This window comes from Octodon degus, unplaced genomic scaffold (genome assembly GCF_000260255.1).
Source record: "Octodon degus isolate 3935 unplaced genomic scaffold, OctDeg1.0 scaffold00148, whole genome shotgun sequence".
Classification (NCBI taxonomy): Eukaryota; Metazoa; Chordata; class Mammalia; order Rodentia; family Octodontidae; genus Octodon; species Octodon degus.
This window is the reverse complement of record NW_004524724.1, coordinates 3,844,996-3,857,790: the sequence shown is the minus strand read 5'-3', so window position 1 is coordinate 3,857,790 and position 12,795 is coordinate 3,844,996. Positions and strand designations below refer to the sequence as shown.

Here is a 12,795-nt window from a genome sequence, read left to right as displayed (position 1 = left end):
TCAACTGATCATCATATGTATTAACATGTATGTGAAAATGAGATCAAGTTGGATTTCTTTACCATGAGAAAAGATGTTAAGTGTTGGAAACGTAGAATCACTGTTGTAGGAAGTACATGATATTCTAAAGTAAAATGTAAAAATTATACTTTATAATGATGGTGAAGGGAAAATTGAAACTTCCCAAATGTTACTGGATCTTGTGGAAGGGAACAGCAGGAGAGAAAGCCTTACAGCTTATCATAACTCATGCGGAGAGGATGCAGCTGCATTTGCCTGAGGCAGGGACTGAGAACGGATGCTTGCTAAGGGCCGAATCTTCTTTATGTAAATTGGTTTAACTTAAAATCAAGGAGAGTATTTGTACTCAGCAATACAAACACTGCAGGATTTTGAAAAGAGGTGAATAAGGGGACCCAGATGGCATTTTTATTGTGGAAATAGACTGAAGAGAAGAGAGGATGACAATACAGACTGCTGTTCCTAATTACAGTTAGTAGTTTTGTAAATTCATATATATGTGTATATTACTAGGCAGAAGCATATAGACATTTAAATAATTTTGAAAGCTATTTTGCCTCATGTTTTGCACATTAATATAACTAGAACTAAGATAAATGCATTTGTATATTATTTTTTGGATGAAATATCCTTTTTTATTAAAAAGCTTTCACTTTTATCAAAAGATCTACAGTTATGTGTAGGAAGTCAGTAAATGCAGGACTGGAAGTATTGTGCAAAACAGTGATCTGAATGTCGCTCACTAAATAGCACAGGGACCTGCTGACTTTCACACAGGGGGCGGTGCTGCCACAGGTGTTCAGGCCAGTGGTTCTCCAAACGTGGCTGCTGAATCTCCAGCACCAGCAGCATCTGCAAGCTTGTTAGAAGTGTGGCTTTTCGGGTACAGGCAGGCACTGTGAAGTGAAAGCTGGGAATGGGTCCAAGTAATCTTGCTGTCTTTGCAAGCCCCTGGGGGACTCTGGTGCAGATTATGGTTAGACAGCAGCTGCTTGAGGCTGAGAATCTGCGCTGCCTTCTTGCGCTTTCCACAGCTTCTTGGTGGTGATCTTGTGCAAACTTCCTAACCTTTCTGTCCTTTAGATTCCTCGCTTGTGCTTACAGTAGCTACTACTGTGTAAAGTTATCCTAAGTAGTACTGCAAGTGGGGCTCACTCTGTGTGAAAGTCCTTGGTACTTGAACACAGCTTGGTACTGTACAGAATTAAAAGAGACCACTATGGCTGAAGAATTGTTTTCTGACGCAAATGACTTGAGAATAAGGTTAAAGAAAAAGGCAGGGGCCATCTCCACAGTCTTGTTGTATCTTCCTGGAAGGAGGAAGGAGTTCAGTGTTTGCAAGGAGGGAGTTAAGGGGAATGGGATAGGTTACAGAAGTAATCAGGATTACAGATCGCTGGAGGACCCGAGACAGAAGCACAATCAGATGTGAAAGTTTTAGCAGCAGTGTGACGCAATCCAATTTATGCTGTGGAAAACTCTCTCTGGCTATTGTGCAGGTTAAGTCAGATGGAATATAGGCCATCAGAGTGCTGCTGCAGCACGCCGGATGGTGGGGGCTCAAATGGAGTGCCGGCTTGGCTGGGTGTGAAGCACGTTCTGGAGTGGAGTCTACAAGATTGATGGGGTAGTTGTGAAGATGCAGAAAACGAAGAGAGCAGGGTGCTGCTTGGACTTTCAGCTTCAGCAGCTAGGTGCTACCTCTGCACTGAAACAGGGAAGCCCGAAGGAGCAGTGGGGGACAGATCAAGATCAGTGTGGGGCACACTAAATGTGTGACACCTTGTGTGACGTATGAATCTTTATTAAAGGTGGAGAACTGGATAAAGCATTCTAGAGTTCAGAAAAGAAACCCTGATTTTATATATATATATATATATATATATATATATATATTTGCGTTATAAGATATTTCATTATAAAATAAGGAAATTATTAAGATAAGGAAATGTCTTCCACCAGCTTCCATTTTTCCCTGAAAAATACTAGAAGGCAGAAAAGCTTAGATGAAGGCAGAAGGTGGGAGATTTGAACAGCACAAAGAAGGCTTGCAGAGGCTGTTGTGGGAAGAGCATGCTGAAACTTTGATGACAGTGAAGCATAGAAGCAGTGTGCCCTGCTGAATTTTTTAAAATGTTCAAATGTTGAGATATGTGTTTGGCATACATACATGATAGGATCCAACAAAAGGTCTGCCAAAGGCCTGGAAAGATAGCTCAGTGGACTAAAGTGCCAGCTTAGGCAAATTCAGGGACTGCGGTTCCATCCCTGGCACCACATGCTGTGCCAGCCCTGCCCCCAGGACAGGCTGAGCCAGCCACAGAGTCTAAGCGTAATGGCATATGCCTGTAATCCCAGCGCTGGGGAGGCTGACTGCAGGAAGATCACCATGAGTCCGAGCTGGGTAGTGAGACCCTATAACAGCCAAATACATTTAAAAAAAAAAAAAAACCCTAGAAAAAAGTATGCCAAGGGCATGCCTTATGGGGAGAAACACTCGAAGGTTTGAGAGTATTTGCCAGGGAGTGAAACAGAAGGCTGTGGAGCCTGAGGTGGTTAGGGCTGAACAAAGATGGAGGGCGGAAAGTTGGCCAGTACGTGGATTGCAGTTCTCGCAGTATTCAAGAGTAGTTACCCGATTAAATGATCTGGAAGAAGAAGAGCCAGGCAGCTTTGCAGCAGCCTTCCACAGGAGCTTCTGTTATTGCCATCCCAAGTTTACACGGCATGGCACTCAGACGTGGTGACGACTTCACTGCCTGAGGAGAGCAGCTCCCTGGTGGGCGCCAGCCTGCCAGCCAAGTGCAGCTGGCTGCCTGCTCCTCGCTGTCTTTGCTGGCTGTGTGGATCCCGGCACTGAGTGCCCAGCACTTCCACCGAGTGTCCAGAGACCGCTCCTTTTAGAGGACTGTCTGTTGGCTATTTTATGGCTCTAATCTAAAGCTTAGGGTGCAGGTCAGTGTTATTGCACTCTATGTTTTGGAGTATTTTCTGGGAGATGATCTATAGAATATAGAAATTTCCACTTTTAAGCATTGTTATCAATGAAATTTTTTAAAAAGTTTATTCACATGGATTTGGTGTAGCATTTGTAGCATTTTACTGTCAAAATTGTGTAAGTTTTTATCTAATACTAACGATGGCATCTGACATTGTGCAGATAATGTATGTGGGTCAGGTTGAGTTTTGCTGTGTGCACCTTATCATTGGCCATCTGTGCAACAAAACCGTGTTTTGAAGTTTTTCCCCAAATCACATTTTTTAAAGTTTGAAATGACCAAAAGTAGAGGGATTCCTTGTCCGTGTGAAGTGTGAGGAGCCATCTCCCTCAGGTCACAGGGTGTCTTTCTTTATAAAGACAAGCTGCTGCTTCAGATAAATCTAGCAAGTTTAATTTTCTGTTCTTGGTAAATCTCAGGGTCCCGTGTAATTGTAGACATATACAATAGTTAGTTAACATATCTTAACCATATTCTGTATGCTGTGCTGTGCTATATGTGTTATTTTATTTCATCCTTCTTATAGCTTTATGAAAGAGTTATGTTTGTTTTAAAAATTATGTAACTCACTTATTTAACAAACACTTCTGAGCACTGACTATGTGTCAGGTATTATTTTAAAATCTAGGATTTGGCAGTGAACAAGAGCGCAAGTCCTTGCCCAGGAGCTCACCCGCGGGTGTGTAGAGAGTAAATGCCACGTAGCTACGAGCAGAGAGGTACACAGTGAACGGGTGATGGGATCCGAGTGTTGCCTTTTTACTGACATTCTTGCTGAGTATATTGCTTTAATTTTTCATTTGTTTGCCTAATGAGCACACAAATATAATATCTAATGCTTTACATTTATGTTGGGAATTCTGAATATTGGGGAAAGCAAGTGCTAGCTCCAGAAATGTCTGACAGTGCTTCTGTGTGTTTAGCTCCTTGTTGCACTGTGTTACTCTTTTCACATTTCAGTCTTATAAGAACAAGGGGGAAGCTCCAGAAAAGCAACTACCCTTGCCCAGAGGTGCAGTCATTCCATAGATGCATGCATACTCTCACCTGTACACACACACATATTCTTTAGACAAATATATGCTTGTTGCTTAAACTTTTTAAAACCCTCCTAAGAATTAAAAATAAAAATTCTCACTTGAAGCTTTGTGACTTAGGTGTTTTAAATGTGTTGTCACTGACATCAGTATGCATTGCCCTTCTTGGTTTTGTCTATTGTGTTTTTCTGTGTGTGTGTGTGTGTGTGTGTGTCTGTCTGTCTGTCTGTCTGTCTGTCTGTCTGTCTGTCTGTCTCTTTGCTGTGGTCCCAGAGCCCTCATGTGCTTCTGAGCCAGCCAGGTCCCCAAGGACACATCCTGCTGCAGCATGTGTCATGCAGGTACCTCGTGCCTCTCCTGCACTCTGCTCCTGGTTAAGTTCACAGGCAGTCACGATGGCTGACTGCTCTTTCTGGTTAGAACAGCTGTCTAGAGAAGGGTTGCGAAACTCACCAGGGAGCACAGTGTGACTCTGGCCTGGAGGCCAGGCCCTCCAGGAACCGGAGGAAGCGAGCGGGGGAGTTATTCCCTGCGCTGCACATCTCTCCACCTGCCTGCAGCAGCTGCTCAGGAGGGGCAAGAAACCACTTCTTGCTCAGTTCTTTTCTGGCAGCCAGAAGGAAAACAGGACAGCTATCAAAACTCTGTGTCTTTCCAAATGAAAATGGACACTATGGGTAGAATGTATTTTGTCCCAGAAAAATTAGAGTGAAGTGTTTTATTTTTTTTTTCCTTAAGCTCATGGGACTATAGAAGATCTGGAAGATCTCCCATGTGAATTTGAAAGGTTGATTTTAAACAAATATAGGAGTCATATAAGTGATAACTGGATTTCATCCCACATAGGTAATTTATGTCAGGGTTTTGCCCTCTAAAATTATAGCTTGTGGTTACACAAGGAAGAGATTTTTAAGATTTAGATTTACGTATAATTGAGTTTTAAAGGAAAATTGAAACATATACTGTCTTTCAAAATGCAAAATACTTTGCATTTCATAACCTGAGACATTACTCATATCCTTAATACAATTAAACATTTTTCTTCATTCAAACACTACATTATTAGTTTTATATGGGTGAAATATATAGTACAAGAATGTTGTCATCTTAAGGTTTTGTTTTGTTTTGTTTGCGGAACTGGGGATTGAACTCAGGCCCTTGCACTTGCCAGGGAATTGCTTGTTCTACTGAGCCATCTCCCCAGCCCTTATCTTAAGGTTTAATTCACCACTATTATAGGGATATAATGTAATTTTATTCAACATAAATATTTTAATTATTACAGAATACAAATCATTTGTTCATCTCAAAACTTGATGTACTGATTATAGAGTTGGAAGAAGAGCACGAATACACTAAAGCTCTCAGTCTATGTTTTTTATTTCCACAAAATCTTAACCACTAGTCCTTTGACAATAAGGATGTTGAAAAGCGTAAAGTGATGTATGAATAGGCTAGGAGTTGTAACTTATGATAATTTGTCATGAACTATTTTTATGCTATCAAAATATTGTGGTAAAACCAGGAAAAGCTCAGATGAAATGAGTCAGAGTAAAATCTATTACTGCCTAAAATATTTATATGTACAGGTAGAGTTAGCTGAAAAGCACAGGTTGAACAGTAGAAAAATATCATGAGGTTATGCACACATCAGATTGCTTGGCTAGAGTCATAGACCTTTTTTGTACCTGGGATTGCACTCAGGACTCGTGTTTGCCAGGCAGGAGCTTATGCTGCTGAGCTATCTCCCTGGCAGAAACTTATTTTTGAAGTGTGTAAAAAAAAGAAGATATATTGTTTAAATATTACATACCAACATAAAAGGTAGGGGAAAATAGGCAAAACTGAATTAAAAAGAAAGAACCATGAAAATTCAAGAAGAATTCATTTAAAAAAATAGATTAGTAGAGGAATTGTAGTTATAAAAATAAGTTAAAGGTTCCTTCACAGTAATCTCTAGCCACCTGGTTTGCTGGCTTAGGAAAGAGTCCCAGCAGGTACGAAGCAACTTTTTTGATAAAACATTAGCAATGTAGCTTTGGTTCTAAAAGTTGCAATGGCGAGACATTTTTATTGAACAAATGTACAGAGGAGTCCCTCTCTCCCCTTTAACAAGAGCTCTTACAACATGAAGCATTACAGTCCTCAGTCAAGCCCATCGCCTGCTTCCGTGTGGCCATGAGGCCACATGGTCTTGGCATTTTCACGTGGTTGAAGCCCACAAGAATAAGAATGCTGTTCATGGCCTGTGAAAGTTATGTGAAACTCCAGTCCCAGGCTCAGGCTCGTGGGTGCACAGCAGCGTTCATCCGTGTGTGCTACCTGAGCCTGCTTGCACACTGCAGGCTCAGCCCGTGGAGTGCACAGGGCTGGGGTATTTACTGTTTGTACAAGCACTGTTCTAATTAAATGATTCAGTGAATCAAATTCATCCTATTAAAAACACCCAGGTATGTAAAGTGCTTAGACTAATACCTGGCTCGTGTTAAGTATATGTGGTTTTAAGTTGGCATGGTTATTGCTGTCATTACTTTGAGCTACTTTTGGGACATTAATTAAATTTAACTAATTAATCTTTAAAAGTCAACTCTCTTTTTATATAACATGGGAGATTTGAATTGTTTCCCCTGGAGATGTCAGAGATAATAGGTATAGATCCTAGCATGAGAGATACTTCAGAAAGCAGGCGAATTAAGTATATCTCCTTCAGAGATAAACATGACAGCAAAATCTCTTTGCGTAATATGTGTGGCCTGTATGGGGTACAGAGGAAAATATTAGCACAATGTGATATTTGGAAGGGTTTTTTTTTTCTGTTGAAAATAAGAATGTCATCCCATTTCTCAGACTCAGTCACTTGAATTCTTAAAGCCATCTATTTATCCATCTTAAAATAACTTCTATGTTGATTTTAATTTTATTTTTCTCTTCCTTAAAGTATTTCTATTTTGCTGAAATACAGCGAGAGCCCCGCAACCTCGTGTCGCGATGAGGTTGTGCTCTCCGTTTCGATGCTCATGGCTTATTGCCTCAGCCTTCCCTCCACAGAGGCACCCCCCATGACGGCCCCTTCCCATCAGCCCCGGCGAGCTCCTTGGAGCACTCTAGTTCTGCACCTGTTTTCTTCCAAGCCAGCTACACCTCTGAATCTTCTGATCTGTAGCCTTTTCCAGGCCTTGTCTAGACAAACTCTTTATCTTTCCATCACCCCAACTGCCGCGAATCCGGTCCTTTGCTTGTCCTGTCTGGAGCTCGGCCCTCTTTTCTTTTCATCTGTCTGAGGACTTACCTGTTTTCCTGTCACTCCTCTTCCTAACCTTTAAAGAGAGACCTTCCTTGGGCTATCTTCTCCAAGCCTCTTCATTCTTTTGCACTGTTGGCTTGCTATTTCAGCTGTCTGAGTCTGTCCTCTGTTCAAATATTTATTGACCGTCTTTCTAGCCCTGACTACTACCTGAGCACTTGACCTAAGTGCACAGCTTCCTGTGAACCTCTCACTCAGGAGATCTGACAGATGCCAGAGGTGAGCATGCTGTGAACACTGCTCCTGCTGCAGGAGCTGTGCTTGCTGAGGGCCTCCGTTTCCTCTTGTACATTGCTGTCCTAAGGATCACATCCTCTATGTAATAGGAAGCGTATAGTGCTCATTAACTTGATCCAGATACTAAGCCACACAGATGGTTCCTTCTAAGTAATTTTACCTTCATTTCTACTTTCTATTAGTAACTGCAGAGTGATGGACTGAGTTCTCCTTTCTTCAAGATTATTGCTCTGAACACCTAACGGTTTGGCTTTATTTTCTTGTGGTCAGTCCTTCCTCCTCCAGCCTATCTTTGTTACCACAGGTTAAGTTATGACACAGGAGAAGCGACCTTGAGTCCTTGGTGACCTGGCAACAGAAACTCGCCTGGGGCCCATGCAGCATGGCCAGTGTGCTGACATGGGTCCTGCCCAGCACGGATGTGGCTCAGGCTGCGTGAGTCCTGTAGGTCCTGTCACAGTCCTCAGAGTGGGACAGGAGATGGGCTTTGGAATTCACCAATGAGATGCCACCATGCGGACGTGACATGTCCGTGTCCTCCTCTGTTTCATTAGTCAGAGCAAGTTGAAGGCCACTGCCAACTCCAGGGGAGTGCTGCAGAGCGATCCTGCCAGGCACCTGTAGGGAGAATGAGACAGTGTCAACAGCAGGTGGCCCCTTTCCCCTTTTCACAGCCTGCCTTATTTATTTGTTTGTTTATTTATTTTGTATTTTAGGGAAGGGTCTACAGGATGTTCAGGGTCTCACTACTAGATCAGACTCATAATGATCCACCTGTTTATAGCCTCCCAAGAGCTGAGAATGTCACCACGACCAGTCTCAACTGTCATTTCAATGAGCCCCTGGGGGTGGGGCAGGCTGGCAGGCTGGGGGATCAACTCCTGGCCCCTGTGCCTGTTTGCAGGTGCTTTAATCCACTGAGCTATTTAGCCGGCCCAGCCTGCCTTATTTAGGATTTTCCTCTGTGTGTAGCTCTGTCAGCATTAGTGACCCCTTTATCTCAAAACCCACACGTCCTTCTGTAGGTCCATGCTGAATGTCCCCCTTGGTTCCCGATGATGTCACCTGTGACACCTTATGACTTGGCCAGACTATGCTGTGCATCTTAAAACTATGCATGTGGTTTCTTACATTTATACTTTTATTTATATGACTGTGTTTTCAAGTTTTCTTTTTCTTCATGTCATAGTTGTTTTACTCGTCCCTTGACGCAAGGTTTATAAAGCTTTCCTGATCTCTGCTCTGTTCAATCCCTTCTCTGATTCTTACACCATTCTTTACCAGTTTGTCTGAACATTTCCACTCCTACTTGTGCTCTTAAGCTAATACTCCTTTAGTAACGGCTTTGTTTCACTCTTCGTTTCTGTCCACGAGTGGTGCACCCTTTGCTCAGTTAGCAGAAGCTGCTCGTCTGCAGAGAGCATAAAAATGGGCACTTGCGGTGATGGGCTGGCTAGAGAGAAGTCCTTCATCATGCTGTGAGAAAGCCTACAGCTTTCTTCCCCTCCACCCAGCGCCTGCGTGGGAGTGTGGGTGCTCCATTGCATCCCAGACATACCCCATGGGAGCGGCACCAAGCTGGGGCAGCAGGAGAGTTTACAAAAAGGATCTGTTAATCAGTGCTGTGGCATTTACTGTCATTAAAGTTAGCTGAGTCCAGAAATGCCTGAAGGTCTGAAAACTCAAGAGGGAAAAGCAGACGAGGACTAACTAGGTCATGTCTGTGAGGATAATAAGATAGGAGCTGAGATCAAGAGAGATATGCAGTGTCTGTGTCTGTAAAATACACAAGATGAAAACATTTCAAAATCCTCTTGTACAGATTCTCAAACTACATGACAGCAAGTGACACTTATAATTAAATTGTGACTATTCTGAAGATGTTTATTTTTGTGTTTGGTGTATTTTAAAATTCAAAACAGAACAGTGAGTATGTCCAGTTAAGTACAAATAATACGTTGAAAGATAATGAAAAATTTTCAAGTGAGGAGGCACAAAGTGAGCAACTAGAAGCCACTGGTGCTGTGCTGGGAATGGAGAAAGGCAGACTTACGATATAAAAAGTAAAAAATTGGGGGGCCTGCCCCTTAGCTGAGTTCTTTAAGTGGCTGCTTCAACCAAGCAGTCAGGCTCGGGTTGCTGTGGTTCGATCCCCACAACCAAGCCAGCCAAACCTGCCCTGAAGGCATTTGGAGCAAAAAAAAAAAAAAAAGTAAAAAATTAAAAATTTTTCATTAAGATAAGTTTCTTCGAATGCATAGTAGAGGGAGGGTCTGTTACTCAATAATTTGATGAAAAACTTATAGGTTCAAGATATAATAAAGGATTAATATATAAGTAGATTTAAGACCTGTTTTCAAACAGACTTAAGTTTTTTAGGGATGCCTAAAAACTTTTAGGGGTAGAAATCAAACTCAGGACCTCACACTGGCCAGATAGGCGCTGTACCATTGAGCTAATTCCCTGGCCCCAAGAATGTGAAGTTTTGAATATTAAAGAATGTTTCCTAATCCTACATAAATGTAGCTTTCATGAATTTATCACCTTAAGTATGTTATCTATGATCTCTGTAAAATGCTTTTCAGTGTTGTATTTAGAGATAAAATAAGGGACTGGACCCCAGGCCTCTTGGACACCAGCCACTGCAGTCCAGGGCCTCAGAGTCTCAAGAGATCTATAATATATCACCCAAATAGCACTTCAAGAAGAGAAATTCTATAGGACGTGATTTTATTCTCACTCATCCAGGCCTTATCCCCTCTCTGAGTTTGTTTTATAAGATGGTTTGTCAGCCAGACACAGTGGCACACTCTTGTAATCCCAGCACTTGGCGAGGCTGAGGCAAGTGGATTGCAAGTCCAAGTCTTGCCTGGGTAACATAGCAAGACCCTGCCTCAAAACACAAATAAAAATGGTGGCCGCGTGGATGGTAGCTCAGTACAGAGACTTGGTTCAATCCTGTACACACCAAGTTGATTTTATAAATGTTCCTTACCAGCTACACTTATGCCTGCCCTGAGGTATTTGCTGGAGCTGTCTGTACACTTGCAATGCCCTCCACCCACATCACAGGCTGTATCACTAGGAGTCACCAACTGCCCTCTCTTCAGTGACACCTTCTTGGGTCATCCTTGGAAACTGTCTCCCTCAAACCTTCCAGTCCTCTGCTCCATTTCTTATCACTGCATTCTTGTTGCTTATGGTTTCTCACTTAATGGTGGGAATCCAGGCTCCAGAAAGGTGAAATCATTCCCCAGGGTTGCGTGGTCAGTCAGTGAAGTGAGACCACATCCCGACTCCTGCCTCAGTGCCATCTGCTCACTACCGGGTAATGCCCGGTGTGTTGACCCACCTGGACATATTTTTTTTAATGTATTTGCTACAGGGTCCACTACACAGCTCAGACTTACAGTGCTGCTCCTGTTTCCAACTTCCCCAGTGCTAGGCTTACAGGGGGCGCCACCACACTGGGACTCCGTGGCTGGCTCAGTATGCCCTGGGGGCAGGGCCGGCCCAGCATGTGGTGTCAGGGATGGAACCACAGTCCCTGCACCTGGCTGAGCAGGCACTTAGTCCATTGAGCTGCCTTGCTGGCACTCAACCTGGACATTCTAATCTCACAAGTTTTTAAACTTTTTTTTAATGACTATCGTTTTGTCTCAATTGTCGATATACCTTAAGAATTGTTATAATTTCCACTTACTGACTTTTTACTTTAGACACATTTTCAATGAGAAAAGAAATATTATTTTAAAATTTAAGAACCTTTCTTAAAGGTTCAGAGTAGAACAAAGAGCTTCTGTAGAAAGTAGCAAGCATGTATTGCGTTTGCCTCCAAAATTCTATTTACTCTGCTGCATTGTTGAGGAAAGAAGAGCAACATTAAACAAGCTTAGAAATTATTAATGCTCGGCATTGGAGAAGCACAAGTTCTCTCTCTCGTGTAGCCTCATTTCTTCATGAAGCTGATGTGGAAGATAAACGAGGACACTTCACTGTGTTTTTAAAATCTTCACTTTAGGAGCCAGGCATGGTGGGCATGCCTCTCGTCCTGGCACTGTGGGAGGCTGAGGCAGGCTGATCTCAGGTTTGAGCCCAGCTTGGGCACTTTAGCAACACAGCACGACCCCATCCCACAGTAAAAAGGGCTGGGGTTTAGCCTCTGGGAAGGCTATACTGATGCTCTGTGAGTCGGCCCTTGCCTGCCCTTGTTGCGTCCAATCGAGTACTGAAAAAAAAAAAAAACCTCACCGAGGCTGTCCCCTGCCAGAGATCTGCGGACTAAGCACATAGATTGAGCCCCAGAGTCCCAGCCTTGGAAGTGCTTTTCTGGAAGACTGAGCTAGTGAATTAGAAGTGAGAGCTCACCTTAATCCGTCAGCTCTAATTCTCCTATTTTAAGTAGTATCCATGTAGTTCTGTTGACTTGGCCTTATGTCTTTTATTTATTTATTTTTTTTTGGCGGAACCGGGGATTGAACTCAGACCCTTGCGCTTGCCAGGGAAGCACTTATTCCACTGAGCCCTCTCTCCGGCCCCGCGTTATGTCTTTTGACACTCGTGATCAGAACCAAGTAATAATTGAGCCAAGAACTGATGCTCTGTGAGTCTGCCCACGCCTGCCCAGAGCCTGCTTCCTGCATGGCTCGCTGCAGGCCCAGCTGGACAGCTGGCCTCCGCTTCCAGGTTCTTTGGGGCACCTTAACCTCCTGCAGCGCCCCCCTTCCATCTCTGCCCTTGGCAGCATGGGTCCTGCAGCCAGTCACTGACCAGCTCAGACGCTGAGGGAGTCATTCATTGCCTTCCGACTACAGTCTTGAGAAGTGATAACGTTTTTGTTTTTCAAATGAACACCAGTGCAAGAGGGAAATCATTGTTTTTATTTTTTCTGGAATACAGATTTGAATCAGAAACTTAATTTAAACTTGAACCTCAATTGATAAATATCAGAAATTAAGTAAAATGGAATAAATTATTTTAATTCAAAGCTAATGAAAATACTAGGGCCTAGGCCTATGGACAGGCAAAGTTAACCAGTGTTAGGTGAACTATATTAGGTTTCTCATCCAATGAGAAAACTCCTTTTACAGGGCCCTAGTAGAGGAATGCCTTGACCTCTGATGACTGTTGGCAAACTTCCCGCGTGTCTCCTTTTTCTCCAAGGCCACAGCCACACCGTGACCGCTATGGAGGAGAG

General features: G+C 43.0%; 1 protein-coding gene across 1 annotated transcript in view; it reads left to right on the top strand.

Moving 5' to 3' along the window:
* Positions 1–12,795, top strand: part of Rims2 (regulating synaptic membrane exocytosis 2) — a 535,330-nt gene that overhangs the window by 449,662 nt on the left and 72,873 nt on the right. The gene's annotated exons all lie outside the window — the stretch shown is intronic.